Below are 16971 nucleotides of genomic sequence, written 5' to 3' on the forward strand. Positions count from 1 at the left end.
GACAGAACGGGACTGAAAGGATTGATAACAGATATAAGAGACTGGAGACAGATAACAGACAGGATGAGAATGACGGACAAGATACAAGACACTGGAGACCGGAGACCGAAATCAAAACAGGACGAAACAGACGGGATACATACCAGACAGGTTACACAAACGGGAAACCGGACGGAGTCAAAACCCACGTCTAGCGGGTGCAGAGGTTCGTTGACGAACTGACAAAGGGTGAGTGAGAGCAGTGAGCTTAAATAGAAGGGAACCCAATCTGTCAACGGGCCGCAGCTGGCCCCACATGGGCGGGGCCAATTGGGCGCCAAGGCAACCGTGACAAAGTCGGGACATAACGGTTAAGGAGTGTCTCAGCTCGGCTTAGTGTTTGGTTGCAAGCTCTCAAGATTGCACAAGATAAGGAATATGAAGAGTTCACTGTTTCCACAGGTTTGAGTACAAATTTTCTTTCATTTATTTTATTATGTGGCTATTCTAGAGCAGTTCTAGGGGGTCAGCCTGAATATATACGGTAATTTATAACTAGATAGTTACTTTCAGAGTAATGTGTCAGTAATCGCGGGGGTTATGTAATCACTTATTAAATGAAATAACTAGTAACTGTTATAACTACCGTATATTCCGGACTATAAGCCGCTACTTTTTTCCCAAATGTTCAGCCCTGCGGCTTATTCAGAGAAGCGGCCAATTTATGGAATTTTTGTAATGGCCAAAAGCGGCGCTGGAGTTTGAAAGGTAAGATTAAGACCAGTAGAATGTGTGGGCCAAGAAAGACTGCAACCTTTAGGTTTAAGCATACATAGTCTGTAAAGTTAAGATACGTTCCGATGATGAGGATAAGTTTGAGGAGGAAGTTGAGAACGATCTTCCGTGAATTTCAAAATTACGGGATGCTTATTTTTAACAGGCACGTATGATACATTGCGAGCGTGATCCTACTAGCGTGTTGGTACCTTTCAAAGGCACGGTTTGGGATGAAAGTTATATTATTATTATTAAAGCTTTGAAAATTCTCTCGGTGTACCGTCTTTCTTCGTAAATATGTGTAACCATGTATAATATGTATTTGCAACTGTATATTTTTGTAATGTATTTATTTTAGAGATTTATTCTGTTATGTGTTCTACGGACGAATCAAAAAGAAGGGGCGGAGCAAACGCAGGCTGATGGGAATTGGGGTAAAGCTGAGTTATTGGTAGATCTGTCTGTTGTCGCAGCGGACAATAGTGGATATATATTTTTCCCACCCTTAACTTTGGAAATATACATTTTGTTTCCTTGGATTACTTTCAACGGGACCTGGACTTTACAAGTCAGCATCATACGTTAATTACGGGTATCATTTTCAGATTATGATGCCAACTGTGGGTCTCCGAATTGTGTACTATTTTTGGACTGTGGACTTTAATTTAGTTTATAGCAAGGCTTTGATGCTAGGTCCTTAGCTTGGCCTTTGGCAAGGCTTTGATGCTAGGTCCTTAGCTTGGCCTCTTGCCATTTTTGCATTTCGGAGATGGAATAAAAGCTTGCTCTGTCCACTCCACGCATCGGCCCGGTATTGCAGTACCTCCGGGAACGGTGCATTCGCAATGATCGCAGCAAGGCTTTAGGGCTAGGACCTTAGCTTGGCCTTTTGGCTGAGAGTAAGTGTCCCGTCTCCTAGGCTTTGTAGCGTATTATGAACTGACCGATAACGGATAATGGATAATGAATAACGAAGATAGATCAATAACCCTTAAAAACCCCAAAACCCCCTGTAGTTACAATCGTGGATTTTGCAGCCTGGTCCGAGTTAAACATGTGATTGTCTCACAAATTTAGATGCGGGAGCACGCGGCTTATACATGGGTGCGGCTTGTGTAAGAACAAAATTAGCAAATCACCTAAAAAGTGGTGGGTGCGGCTTATAATCAGGTGCGCTCTATAGTCCGGAATTTACGGTATTGTTTTTCAGCTAGGCGCCCAACTCTACTCAAACATATAAGGATTGTGGAGGAATGTCTCCACATGTTATGCTATGTATAAACCCCACCAAATCAATCCCCCTCATCATTTTCTCGTTTTAAGACCGTTGGGAAATCTCTCCCACTGGCTCAAGAAGTAGATTACGCTCAATGTACAGTGCACATGTAATTAGAATCAGTAGACTGCTTGACTGTGATGATTAATGCCCTCCTCTGCGACACGCAGCCACATCGATGTGGATGGATATGTCCGCTTCCATCAGTTTCAGGGTGAATCAAATCCACTGACAGCATGTGTGCTGTTCTCCCCTACCCACAGACCATTTTCCAGCTGCCACAATATTGTACATCGATTAGCCACATGCGAACCTTAAGCTACTTATAGGATGGCGTTTTCACATTTGAATATGGCGTTATCCTTCGGTTGGTCTTCTGCTACCCTGACCTAACTATTAATTTCTTGTGGTAGCTTAAGGAGAAAGCAAGGTTATGCATGTTGGTATAATTTCCCCCATAGGGAGGACTGTGCAAGTGTAACCATTATAGGTTTGAACAGATAAGGATCTAGATTGTGAGAGGACAACCAAGGTTCAGGAGCTTGTTTACCTGCTAGATCGGGGTTTGGGAACCTATGCACGAGAGCCATATATGGCACTTTCAAGTCAAGTCAAGTCAAGTTATTTTTATTTGTATAGCCCTTAATCACAAAGAGTCTCAAAGGGCTGCATAGGTTATTACACAGACTATTTTTCAGACTATTATTACATCATCCCCTGATCTGGAACCAACATGAGGGCAAGGAAAAACTCAAAAACCTCAACATGAGGAAAATGAAGAGTACATATAACTACATATAACTCGGAGGTAACATAGACTTTTGCAATTTATCAAAATATTGCTTCATGCAGCCAATTGTCACAAATGGGAAGCAAAGATAAAGCCGATACAATGACAGTTCAGTGCAGTATATATAAGACACTTTTAAATTCAGTTTACATTTAAGGTGTCACACCAGAGGACCCTGTTGTGGCTGTTATTCGCTAAACATTCCATTATATGGAAACTCATTAAAATCTACGTTCATTGTTGAGAGACTTTATGATCAAAAGCCACAGAACAAACATTAACCCAAAACACGTTTACCCAGATGCTCTAGCAAAGCACCTAGAGCAATTTGATTGGATGAGCGGTATACACAGGGCACGCATATTCTTTCTCTTTTTTACCCAGCGGCGTCTGCACTGAAGGTAAAAACATTGGTATCCTTGTTAGCTGTATTTTGCGACATTTTTATAAAATAACTTTGCTTGTACCCTGTTTGAAAACGATTATTTTGAACAAAAATGGCAACATGAGTCTCAATACTCTTAGGTAACTGCGGGAGGGAGACAAATTTCAAGTGGTATTTTTATATAGGACGCAGACTCTGGCATTATTAGTATTACTTCGTCCATTTTATCAAATCATCAAACGTCACACAGTGGAATAAAATGAAGAATTAGCTTTTGTTTGGAAAACGGGTTCTCCACCCGAAAAAAAAAACCCACATTTTTTTTTTTTTGCTTTAATGGCTCTTAGGGTGAAACAGATTTCGGATCCCTTTGCTAGAATATTAAAGCTGTGGGATGGTTTTAAGATCCAGGAACTGAATTTAACAAGGTGGTAGCCCCAGAGTTGACTTTGAGGAAACTCAAGGACCAACCAACTTAAACGGACAGAGCTACAACCAAAATCAGTTTCAATATAATATTAACTTCTTCAATTTCTAACCCTTGATCAAATCACCCACATGAGTTATGCGATTGTTCTTTTGAACCTGACCTTAACCGACAAGTATGAGCAGTCAGAAATTGTCTACGAGTCAGCCTGTGATTAACTAGTCTGCTGGTCTGAAAGGAAAGAAAGCCTTATAGAAGATGGGAATATGGATCTCACCTAGGAGCTTAGAAGCACGTATACATTAGCTGATGCATTCTTCATGACCCACTTTTGAACCTTGACCTTAAAGTTGGAGCATATATTCTGGCTGGATATCATACTATTATCGTTGAATTTCACAGACTAACATACAAAAAGGGACTACTATCTAACAACAACGAACTTGAATATCAATCACCCATCTAATGTAGTCCACTCAAAGCTATATTTAATATTACCGTAAATTCCGGACTATAGAGCGCACCTAATTATAAGCTGAACCCACCACATTTTAAGAGGATAACCGCTTTTATACACACACAAGCCGCACCTGTATATAAGCCGCATGCGCAGACATTAAAACATACAACACAATCACAAAATTAACCCAAACCCGACTTTGAGTCCCGAGATTCCAACTGAATATAAAGTACACAGTCCAAAAACCACAGCCTGCAAATTAACGGAAAATGATACCGGTACTTAACGTTTGATGCAGACCTACAGAGTCCGGGTACCCGTTGAACGCAATCCAAGGAAAAAAAGTCTATACTTCCAAAGGTAAGGGTGGGGAAAATATATATCCACTATTGTCCGCCGCGACATCAAACGGGTCTCACTCACCTTTACCCCACTTCCCGCCAGCCCCCGTTTGCTCCGCCTCTCTTAATTCGCAAAACATATCAGAATAAGTGTCTCAAATAAATACATTACAAAAATATACAGTTGCAAATACATATTATACATGGTTACACATATTTACAAAGAAAGACGGTACACCGAGAGTTTTCAAAGCTTTAATAATAATATTACAACTTTCATCCCAAACCGTGCCTCTGAAGGGTAGCAAAACGCTACTAGTAACACGCTCGCAACACAGTAAACGCATCGGTTAAAAAAAAACATAATTTACATGTAGAAATCAAGGTAAACCGTCCTCATCATCCTTCTAATAACTGACATCATCAAAGTCGTCTTCCTTCGGCATGGGAAAGAGATTTGGTCATATAGACGTCGGCTTACGCTCCCTTATTCAAAAACACGCTAGCAACACGTTCGCAAGGTAAAGTTTACGTGCAGTAGCTCTGTTTCCCTCGTTATCAGACTGCTCGATTGCGTTCAGCTTGAAAGCTGCGTCATGTGCATTTCTTTTTGCAATTTGCATGATGAGGATATGTCTACGCTAATTTAATTTGTGCACAAGCTAAGAAGTTGCAGACTTCCTCGGCGCATATATTCCACCGGTCTAATCTTACCTTTTGTACTCGAGCGCCGCTGGCGGCTGTTAGAAAAAATACATAAATTGGCCGCATCACTGAATAAGCCGCGGGGTTGAACGTTTGGGAAAAAAGTAGCGGCTTATAGTCCCGAATTTACGGTAGATGAATGTGTGTTGAATTCTTATAGTCCAAAAATAAAGTCAAATCAGTGTTTCAATGGAAAAGAGTTTAAAGGGTTGGATTGTTTGAAGTAGAAAAATCACATTACCTGGTGGCTCATCTAGTTTTTTAACAAACAATATCCTTGCAATACTGTACAAAACAGGCAAATGAGAGCAATCTATTTGAGTAAAAATATTAACTTTTGATGCTTCTGGAAAGTCACACCTTGTTAAGAATATTGCTTGTGGGCAAGCGCAGTTCCCCTCATCTGGGATATTTCTATGCCCCAAAGCACTGTGGGACTTGTAATACTAAGATAATATGTATAGGCTGATTTCTCTGGGACATTTCCATTTCATTTTTCTCCTGCACAGCGAAAATGCCATAGTTGTAGGCATTCATGTAAACTGTAAGTCTACTCAAGTAGAAGTAAAAGTAGTCGTCCAAATACTTACTCAAGTAACAGTAAAAAAGTACTTGATAACTGTAGTATTGTCGTATTTATTGATTTTTATTTAAAACAACCAATCAAATTATCAAAGTCCATCCAATAAACAAAAGATACATTTGAATTGAGATAAAAAAAAAAAAATCAAAGTAAATTCAAATGCTTTAATAATAAAATAAAAATAGTAGAAATCAAATACATACATGTAGCACATGTAGCACAACGTAGGACATTTAAAGCCCTAATATTTAACAGGCTCTGCAAGCAGAACAACAAGCTATCCCATGGACTCGAACAAGGAAGACATTGCATATAGGGGCTGGTGTTTTGCACTCTTCTTAAGGGGAACATGCTTTTGACGTGAGCCCAGGGGTGCTCCTCCTTTTCTGCGTTTTCGATCTTTGTTCCGTAAACAAAATTTCCCCCGCTGAAGTTGAATATGGTCACGTGACGTGGCTGCGACGCTTGATTGGTTAAACATGGTAGCGCCTGGTTGAGTTCTGCATCAAAATTAATGCGCCTTAGCGGAGACAGACAGACACGTACTTACATGGAGGGCATTTATTACTTCAATTTTGCCTCATGTAGCGGAGTAAAAGTACCGTTTTTTTTTTCTTCACAAATTTACTCAAGTAAAAGTATAGGGATTTAAAAGTATATCATTTTACAAAACTTACTCAAGTAAACGTAACGGAGTAACCTCTGGTATTGGGTAGGAACCATCCTTTATTTAATGTCATAAGTTAAATGCACCAACAGCGCTTATTCAATCCGAATATCAGAATACTCGGAACAGTCATTTAACTGGGGTTATCCGTTTGTCTCTGACCCCAGTCGAACTATTCTCTGCATGTTAACATAGTCACAGTTAGGAACTACAGTGGAACCTCGGTTCTCGACCATAATCCGTTCCAGAACCCTGTTCAAAAACCGATTTGTTCGATCACCGAAATCATTTTTCCCATTAAAAATAATGTAAATCGTTTTAATCCGTTCCAACACCCTGAATGTTTAACGTACACATAGCGCTAACCCAGGCTAATCGTACGTTTGCGTTATCGTAATCTTCCGTACGAAAGATTACGCTAACATGAACGTGTAAAAATAAAAAAATCAGGTAATTTACAAGTCATTCAGCACCCGGGTCTCCACAACAAGTGGTGAGCGGTTCATTGGAAAGGGGGCTCCGTTCCAACACCCTGAATGTTGGGCTCTGTTCCAACACCCTGAATGTTTACCTTGAATGTTTAACATAAACATAAAGCTAACCCAGGCTAATCGTACGTTCGCGTTATCGTAATCTTCCGTACGAAAGATTACGCTAACATGAACGTGTAAATTAAAAAAAAAGGGCTAAAACACTTCGTACACCTATATTAAAAGCGACAGCAAAACGAAGCACGTCCGCACGCGATAACAGTCGGCCACAAAAAGAGCGATCTACACCCGTACGCCGCTCAGCATCGCACCCTAGCGTACGCACTCACGCATTACCGGCGTTCGAACTCCGATTTTTTGACCGAAGAGCGAAGCAAGAATTTCTCGAAATTATTGGTCGGACTCCGATTTGTTCGAACTGAGAGGCGTTCGAAAACCGAGGTTCCACTGTATTAAATCAAATTGTGTTTCTTATGTAAAATGTTATTAGATTGAATTAAAAACAAACAAACAGTAAGTTCCAGGTGCTGATCACAACTACAGAGAGTATTTCTTAAAAAAATAAAGAAGCCGGGAAAAACAAATAACAACCCGATCAACTGCCTATTGCAAAATGATAACCCTTCCAGTTCAGTGCGATAATTTACTGGAGCTACGTATGTCCCACTCGCACCGTAGCTCCCAAAACAAAAGTTAAGCGTACCAATTCAATTTAAGCACTGTAGATAAAAAACCCCATAACAAATTCCAATTCCAGTGCATCTTACTTCCGTATGGTTGAAACTATCACTTAAGGTGTCCGATCTAAAAGCCCCAATTGAGTCATCGGTGAGTTTTCCTCAGGGGCAAGTCCGAGTGACAAGTCCTGAATCGGCTCAATTTGCTTTGAGCACTTTTTTTCCCCCCTCCTGAGGGGTGATGTCTTTCTGGAGAGCCTCTCCAGGGACCAGACACGCATTGCATGGCTGGCAGTTTTTTTCTGGTAAACAAAAGGCCGATGGCTGCATAAATCCCCAAGCTTGTTCAAGGGAGTAGGGAAAAGGCAAGACCAGCAGGCTTCAAAATACAATCCTGTTCAACATGTGCCTGTCTTCTTGTTAGGGGATTGAAATGCGCTGAAATTATTCAATTCCAGAGCCTTCTTGAATAAAAGTAAGTTTTATTCTGTAATTTGTCCATCAAATTTATTTTGTTTAGTCCAAGAAAGGGTGCTCATTATGTAGATCACGATCTACTGGTGGATCGCAGAGGTAATACTGGAGATCACGGGAAAGTGTATTCAGTGCATTGTATTTTTTGGGATACGCTGCAATCAATTGGTCGGATATAGCATGTGAGCATGAACATCAACAATGCTCATGCTGCAGTAACAAATTTGAGAACTCCAAATTTTGTCAATGAAAAGTGTAATTTATTATATATAAATGTTTTTAAAATGGTATTAGTTTTTTACTAATGATTTGATAAGTGTTTAATGATTAAAAGGTTCAATTGAAATGCAATATTGGAATTTACGTACAGTGGAACCTCGGTTTTCGAACGCCTCTCAGTTCGAACAAATCGGAGTCCGACCAAAAATTTCGAGAAATTCTTGCTTCACTGTTCAGTCAAAAAAATCGGAGTTCGAACGCCGGTAATGCGTGAGTGCGTACGTTCATGTTAGCGTAATCTTTCGTACGGAAGATTACGATAACGCAAACGTACGATTAGCCTGGGTTAGCTTTATGTTTACGTTAAACATTCAAGGTAAACATTCAGGGTGTTGGTACGGAGCCCAACATTGAGGGTGTTGGAACGGAGCCCCCTTTCCAATGAACCGCTCACCACTTGTTGTGGAGACCCGGGTGCTAAATGACTTGTAAACGACCTGATTTTTTTATTTGTACACGTTCATGTTAGCGTAATCTTTCGTACGGAAGATTACGATAACGCGAATGTACGATTAGCCTGGGTTAGCTTTATGTTTCATTAAACATTCAAGGTAAACATTCAGGGTGTTGGAACGGATTAAAACGATTTACATTATTTTTAAAAAATGATTTCGGTGAACGAACAAATCGGTTTTCGAACAGGGTTCTGGAACAGATTATGGTCGAGAACAGAGGTTCCACTGTATGTTTTTAAAATGGTATTAGTTTTTTTACTAATAATTTGATAAGTGTTTAATGATTAAAAGGTTCAATTGAAATGCAATATAGACAAACGTATATGTCAATGTATGATAATGGGGTTTATAATCACAAATGTATGTATTGTATTTGCTTGGATTGAGTACAGGGTATATAATCTTTTCAGATTAAACAATATGCATTACAGCAGGTCATTGTTATTTATTTCTTGTAAAGTATCATTGGACCAAAACATTAGCAACGAAAAAAGACTGACTTCAACTGAATCATGAAGTTAACACTTATTCTAATTCACGTATTGCATGACATATATTTTATTTCATTCATTCATTCATTATTTGCACTGCTTATCCTTAGTAGGGGAATCCCAGCTATCTTCGGGCAGGTTGCCAGCCAGTCGCAGGGCACACAGGGACAGACAACTCACTCGCTCATTCACTTAGGGACAATTTGGACCGGCCAATTAACCTGACATGCATGTTTTTGGAATGTGGGAGGAAACTGGAGAGCCCGGATTAAACCCACGCAAGCATGGGGAGAACATGCAAACTCCACACGGGAAGGTCCGATCTCATGACCTCAGAACTGTGACGCAAATGAGCCCTGCTCTGCCGTGCTGCCCTATTTTGTTCTATATTCGATTTATTTAGGTGTGCATTGAGAAATATTGTGAGGATTCAAATTCACGGTTTGGAAATGTTTTGATAATGCTAAACTGTGGGTAGATCCTTTTGACTTGGTTATTTTGTAAGTAGCTTGCATGCTGAAAAAACGTGAGTACCCCTGGTCTAATATCTATTTCTCTGGAAGCAACAATCTGCTTACACCTGGGAAGAGCACCTTTATTCAATGCTGAAACTAAAAAGCTTGTTTATATGCGTTTTTCTATTTTTTATATAATTACACTTTAATACTGTGACCCACCTGTCAAGGACAACCAGTCATCTTACTAATGTGTGGAGAAAGTACTCTGCCAGAAAAATGGAGGCCGGGACTAAGGGGATTTATGGAAGTAGATGATCTTTAGAGTTTAATCCTTGAAACAACTTTGCGCCGTGTATAAAAAGGCCGCCGCCAAAACGTCTCAGGCAAAGACAACAAACCCAATTGTTCTGTCCAATAAAGGTTAAGAGACGTTGCCTCTGAGTGGTTTGTATCCGTGCGATCACTACCAGTCTGGGCGTCACTGAGATATACACTCAATTGCATAAATACTTTTTTATTGTCATCCTTGAAGGTGATATTTAAGCGGCTTTCGGAAGTTATGACTGCAGGGGAAATTCTTGCTCAACTATTACCATGGGGAAAAAAAACACACCGACAAAAACGTTTCATAGTTGTCATCCACTCGGTAGATTGTGCTGCACAATAACAATCTGAAATATTTGAACCAAGTGCAGTCATTTTTGAAAATGCAATCAAAGAAACACGCTGGATCTGACAGAAATAGTCAGCGAGTCAAATTAATATAGAACATGATGTTACCTATTAGATCTGAGGCTATTTAGGAAATTTAATGTTTTTGAGATTAAGTGTTTGGATGGATTGAGAAATGAAATTGTGAGGGACAGAACTGGAGTAGTAGTGGAACTGAGCAGGCGTGTGGATAAGAGAGTACTCGGTTGGTTTGGACACATGTAGAGGATGGATGAGGAGCGAATGTTGAAGAGGATCTACAGAGCAGAAGTCAATGGAAGGAGACCAAGAGGAGGACCGCGATTGACGTGCATGGATAAAGTGTTATGAGTGCACTGCAGGAAAGAGGTGTAAATGTAGTGGAAGCTAGAGCTCTTGTTGGTGATGGGAATGAGTGGAGAGGTGTTGTGAAAGTATAGTGGCATGTTCTAAGGGATAGGCACAGCACCCGTATGATGCGGCAGGGGTAAACCAGTAAAAGCTGTCAGGCCCCGCTTTCTTGTGTCCTGTTTCATCTGGAGGGACGAAAGCATGACCGAATTGGGTGCCGAGGTGCTTAACTTGTTTGGGTTGGCCATGTTCCAAAAATGTTTGAGTCTGTTTTTTGCTATTTTTTCCCTTTTTATTTTCTTTGTTATTGTGTGTGTTTGTCTGTCAAATAAAGGTTAAGAGTCGTTGCCATCTCTCTCTCTCTCTCTCTCTCTCTCTCTCTCTCTCTCTCTCTCTCTCTCTCTCTCTCTCTCTCTCTCTCTCTCTCTCTCTCTCTCTCTCTCTCTCTCTCTCTCTCTCTCTCTCTCTCTCTCTCTCTCTCTCTCTCTCTCTCTCTCTCTCTCTCTCTCTCTCTCTCTCTCTCTCTCTCAACAGAAAGTGTCATCTTTAAATCAGTTTTGAGCAACTTATTTAGACCTACTGTTACGAGAAAAAAATCTGTTGAAAAACCTGAAAAATCCACCACTCAGATTTCCATTTTTCTTCCACCATACATTTTAAGTTCCATTCTACAGAAGACAGATGTTTCCCTCACTGTAAATGAAGTTTAATTGGGCCGAACTGCTTCGTCAGACATAATGACATGATGGAGGGCTCCATCATGCGTCACCTCTTCATTGTTCTAATTGCAACCAGCACGAAAAGAGCGACGGCACTAAGCCCTCGGAGCCAAAGTGCGTCTCTATAAGTGGACATTTCGCCCTGCTGGAGGTGCACCAATTGCATTGCATTACCATATTGTGTCATCTGCGTGGGGCTCGCATCGAATAGGTGCGACTGGATGTTTTATCGTTTCTAGCATGTCGACGCAATGTCACCTTGGGCACCAGGAAACACATTAAATGACGTATCATAAAAAATGAAAAGAAAGGCAATGAAAACAAACAAGAAGCTGATTTTCTGGAAGAATAAAGAAGGACCATGCAATGAAACAATACACCACTGTTTTGGGTTTCAAACTAAATTTTCTAAGAGTCGATGTTTCGTAATTTCACAAGATTACACTTGCAGCCTTAGCCAGCCACCACCGGTGAAATGTTTACTCTTAAGCTGACTCACGTGTCATACACTTCACCACACATTTATTATTCATGGACTTGGCTTTTTATACCAGCCGGTGGCAGAGACGTGTCAGAAGCACATGGTTTAGTGCTTCCGGGGGCAAAAGACAGCCAATTCTCTCCCGATGTGTCGTTCATCAAAAAGTGAATATTTAAGCTTTTTAGGAGGGTTTGAAGAGCTTTTCTCACAACTTCAAAACACGCTGGGTTAACTGCATTACAAACTTCTACGCGTCATGACAATACACAGTGTAGACCAAAGTTTCTCAATTGGTGAGTCAGGACTCAAAAGTGGATCACTGACCCATTTTCAGTGGGTCGCAGGCTTTTGCCTAGGCAAAATAATCGTAAAAAGAAAATAAAAAACAAAGGGTCAGTTACACTCCTTAACAGGAGATGGCGATCACTTCTTACAATCGACTCGAAGAAGGGAACGATTGCGAAAACAATGGTGTAGGAGTGTCTGCCATTGAAGTGTGCTGGAAGGTACAGCAAATGTTTTATATATTACTAGTATATTAATCTATTTGTTAAATATCATAAATATATAGTTTTTTAATGTTTTTATCCTTTTGCACATTCTTACCTTTTTATTCTGTTTTACTTGCACCGAACGGAGAAGCCCTTCAATTCCTTCTACTTGTATAATGACAATATAGGACATCCATTCATTCAGTCACTACATTAATTAAATAATTATCAATGTTTAAGTACACTATCTTTTTATATATCTATCTACCCTGGTCATATCCCTCGAGACGTGACCGACAGCAAGACAAAGGCAAAGAAAAGGGGCGGGAGACTGAAAGGTCTCGCAAACCCTAGTTATAGGGTCGCTAAATGTGAGAGGATGTGGAAGTAAAGCGACTGAGTGGAAGAATAGGGGATCGGAAGGATGATGACTAAAAGGAAGGTTGATGTGTTAGCCTTGAGAGTTCAGGTACACGCTTTGCTAATATTTTGAATTTCTTTTCATCTTTGTGCTGTTTTATAAGCAGTGTGGGCTTATATTAGAGTACATGTGGTACTTGAAATCATTTTGTTTTTCAGATATAAGGTTAATATGTTCTTCCCCTGCTTCAAACTGCATGATATTTTCATTGGATACATTTAAGAAGTGGATTTTTTTTCTTGATTTAGGTCACAGCTTGCAAATTAGAGCGGGATGGTGGGTCCTGATGTCAGAACCACTGGTGTAGACCGTACTGTACATGGAGTCAGCTTTTATTATAAATGGCAGACATGGGGACTTGAGACTTAGTGACTTGGACTCGAGTCGACTCGAGTCGCTGTTTTTATGACTTGTGACTTGACTTGGACTTGGCAATCTAAGACTCGGGACTTGACTTGTGACTTGACTTGCCCAAGAAAAAAATACTTGGGACTTACTTGGGACTTGAAGGTGAAGACTTGAGACTTACTTGAGACTTGCACATGTGTGACTTGGTCCCATGTCTGATAAATGGAGCAAACTTGAGTTCAAACTACTGTCAAAAACTTGAAGCTTTGAACAAAAAGTTAAAGCTAATATCAATAAACCACAAGACCACAGTGGTAGGCAAATCTTTGAAATGACTGTTAAAACCAAAAAGCTGTTGATTTGGCTGATAACACCAAAAATGTGCAAACGATAGCGAGCAGAACACTGCAGTTGTGCCTTACTGTTGACCTTTACAATGCCTAAGAAGCTTGCTTTAGAATTTTAATTACACAAACATTGCATCGATTATCAGATTCTAGACTTGTCTCAATCACAATCCAGAGTATATTCTCCCCCCCCAAAAAATTTTTTCTAAAAGAAGTTAATATGCAGCCTCTGATTTTACCAACATTCTCCTTTCCCGAAGATCATCGAACATGCAAAGGACAAGAGGTGAAAACCGCCGCCCTTCTTCAATAGTTAATGTAAAACTTTCCAAAATCTAAAAAAAACGTTTTCCTTCTTTTAAGCTATACAGTGGTACCTCTACTTACGGATGTCTAAACAAATGAAAGTTTCAGGTTACTAAGTACCTGAACAGGAAAATATTGCCTCTAGTGACGAAGATTGCCTCTAATTCCGAAGTGAAAAATACATGCTCGTAGAGTTTCCCCAACACAAACAAACTTGCTATATCTTAAAATCTGCTTGGCAACCAATGCACATGCATGCTCCCAGCATGCTCTTCTTGTCACCACCACAGTTCAGAGTTCACAGACGAGGAGGAGTTCCAGCAAAACGCAGCCATCATTCAATCAGCCCAATTAAAAGCCATTTTAGCAAAATTCCATTAGGTCTCAGAGTTTGTGGAAAGGCATCACCCGGAAAAAGTGTTGACAAGTCGGGCTACTTCTATGGATACCTCGCGCATTTGCGGTGGATTGTCAAAAGCAGTCAAAAGCAGACGTCATTGGATCGTTTTTCAATAAACCTGAGGCAAAAAGGTAAATAAAACTTTATTATTTCTTTTATTCTTCATTTTTTACATTATGTGCCTCTTGTGTTTATGTTTATTGTGCAGTAATGTAATTTCAACATGCATTTGTTTCATTTTCTGATGCTCTTTTTGGATTAAAAAAAAAATCATACTGTACTTATAAAGTTTTCAGGCTACGAAGCTACTCCCAGAATAAATTAAATTTGTAAGTAGAGGTACCACTGTACAATGCTAATTAAACATAATCGTCTCTTAATTTATTGTTTGGCTCGCCTTCCTTGTACATTCTGCTTGTGTTGGCACTGTCGTGAGCTATTACCAGTTTGGCTCAGATCTAATCTAATTTTTACTAGAAGTTATTAGTGCGTGTAAACAACCCATCTGTCCTCCTTTCAAACTTCCCATTAGTCATAGCTTCTTGCTACAGTAACTGGAAAAAGGAAAAGTGGGAGTTTCCTTTTTATATACTGATGAGTTAAAGTTATAGTATCTGGGAATTTATTGTCAGGTTAACTGCAGTTAAAATATTAAACTATTTTACGAACAACATTTCTTGTAGGAGCCAACCATTTACAACAGGGATGGGCAAACTATGGACCGAAAACGGTCAAACTAACATGACAATATATATCATCATGAATAAAGTACTAATCATAAAAATGTTTTTGGTGCCGACTTTGTCTCTATTGTCCCTTTGTGTGTCAACAACCAAAATACTCTTCAAAAATACTACAAAAACTTTAAAATTACTACAAAACTGAATATCAAATTTAGTGCTTAGAAACAAGGAATACATATATATCATTTTGCTTTCATTCCTAAGAGAAAAAAAATACTAAATAAATACCACTACAGTAATCCTAAAATACTAAAAAATACAACTACAGTAATTTAACAAAAATACTAAAAAAAAAACACTACAAAAATACCATTATGAAAATTCTACAAAATACTACAGAAATACTACAAAAATAATAAAGAAATACCCCAAAATACTACTATGGGAATCCTCTTAAAATAATACGACAGAAATGCTACAAAAATACCACTCATATAGTGCAAAAACTACTATAGAGAAACAAAATACTACAGAAATGATATAATGGAAATACTACTGCACAGATACTACACAGATTAAACTACATTAATTCTACAAAAATACTGCAGAAATACTACAAACATCTGACTACGGAAGTACTACCAAAATACTTAAGTAAATTTCAGTAAGACTAAAAGAACTAAATATCAAATAAAGTCCTTAATTGGGGACCTAATGTGTCAATTTGCTTTAATTGTGTTTCAAAAACCATTAAATATAACTAATCAATTTTTAAACATCTCTCATCTCATCTCATTAGCTGTACCGCTTATGCTTATTAGGGTCGTGGGGGGGCTGGAGCCCATCCCAGCCATCTCTGGGCAGTGCTGAGGGGACACCCTGAACTGGTTGCCAGCCAATCGCAGGGCACACGGGGACAGACAACTCACTCGCTCAAGTCACACCTAAGGACAATTTGGACCGGCCAATTCACCTGAAATGCATGTCTTTGGAATGTGGGAGGAAACCGGAGTGCCTGGAAACCGGAGTGCCTGGAGTAAACCCACGCAAGCACGGGGAGAACATATAAAGAAATATATTCTGTAGCTGTCTGCATGTATATTTATTCATAAATGAAAAAAAAATGGATAGGTCTCAAGATTTTAACCCATGCGGGCCTAATTCTAAATAGTTTCCCACCCCTGATTTACACTGTGTTGTTTGCATCCTATTTTTAAATAATAATTTTGTTAACAACTAAAAGAAAAAAGAATGACATGCCACTGCAATGGACATAGTTTTTTTAAATATATTTTTGTATTTTTCACTGAAGAGTGAAACCGGGCTGTCACGAGGCGTGGTGGAGTGGAAGGGGTGACCGGACCAGAACGGAGGCAGGAGGCAGGAAGGGAGAACTCATATGCGTTGACGATCATAAGTTTTATTTAACAAACTAAAAGTCGCCCAATACTCCGGGACAAAACAGAACAATACAGAGTTCCTCCGGCACGAACTCAACAGGACAGGGCATAACAGACGGAAAATGTTTAAAACCAAAACAGGACAAGGCATAACAGACCGGGGAATGTGTAATGAGCCAGCACCCGCCAAACCCACAACCCAGCCTTAAGTAGCAGACCAGCAATCAGCTGATCTGCTACAGCTTGAGTTCGGGGGCGCGGCAGACTGGTCGCCACGGCGACCGTGACACGGGCTCCATATGCGGTAGATTTATATTCGTTTGTTGGCGTTTTATTTATTTATTATCTCTTTGTTTAAGAATACACAAGGTTCCAATCAATTCAAAATCCGCAATGTCAAAATACAATTGAAATCATAACGGAAAGAAAAAATGGGCGGTTGAAACAAATTGTGGGGGTCTCTCACACCCTGGCAACCCACCTTGCACCAACCTACGATCTGAAAAGGACTGAATTACCCTAACAGACGTGTTTTTAAAGCTAATTAGCCTTCTTAAATGTGAATAAAACTCTTTCTTCTCAGCAAGATGTCTGTTTTTGTAGAAGTTTTTTGGTGGGG

At 39.7% G+C, this 16971-nt stretch overlaps 1 protein-coding gene and 1 pseudogene across 2 annotated transcripts in view; one reads left to right on the top strand and one right to left on the bottom strand.

Annotated features, from left to right (window-relative positions):
* glra4a (glycine receptor, alpha 4a) overlaps positions 1-16971 on the bottom strand; it is a 91033-nt gene that overhangs the window by 59338 nt on the left and 14724 nt on the right. The window lies entirely within an intron of this gene.
* On the top strand, positions 1450-1601 carry LOC148360144 (U2 spliceosomal RNA; annotated as a pseudogene).

Source organism: Urocampus carinirostris, chromosome 9, assembly GCF_059441175.1.
Source record: "Urocampus carinirostris isolate Australia breed hairy pipefish chromosome 9, RoL_Ucar_1.0, whole genome shotgun sequence".
In the NCBI taxonomy this organism is placed as follows: domain Eukaryota; kingdom Metazoa; phylum Chordata; class Actinopteri; order Syngnathiformes; family Syngnathidae; genus Urocampus; species Urocampus carinirostris.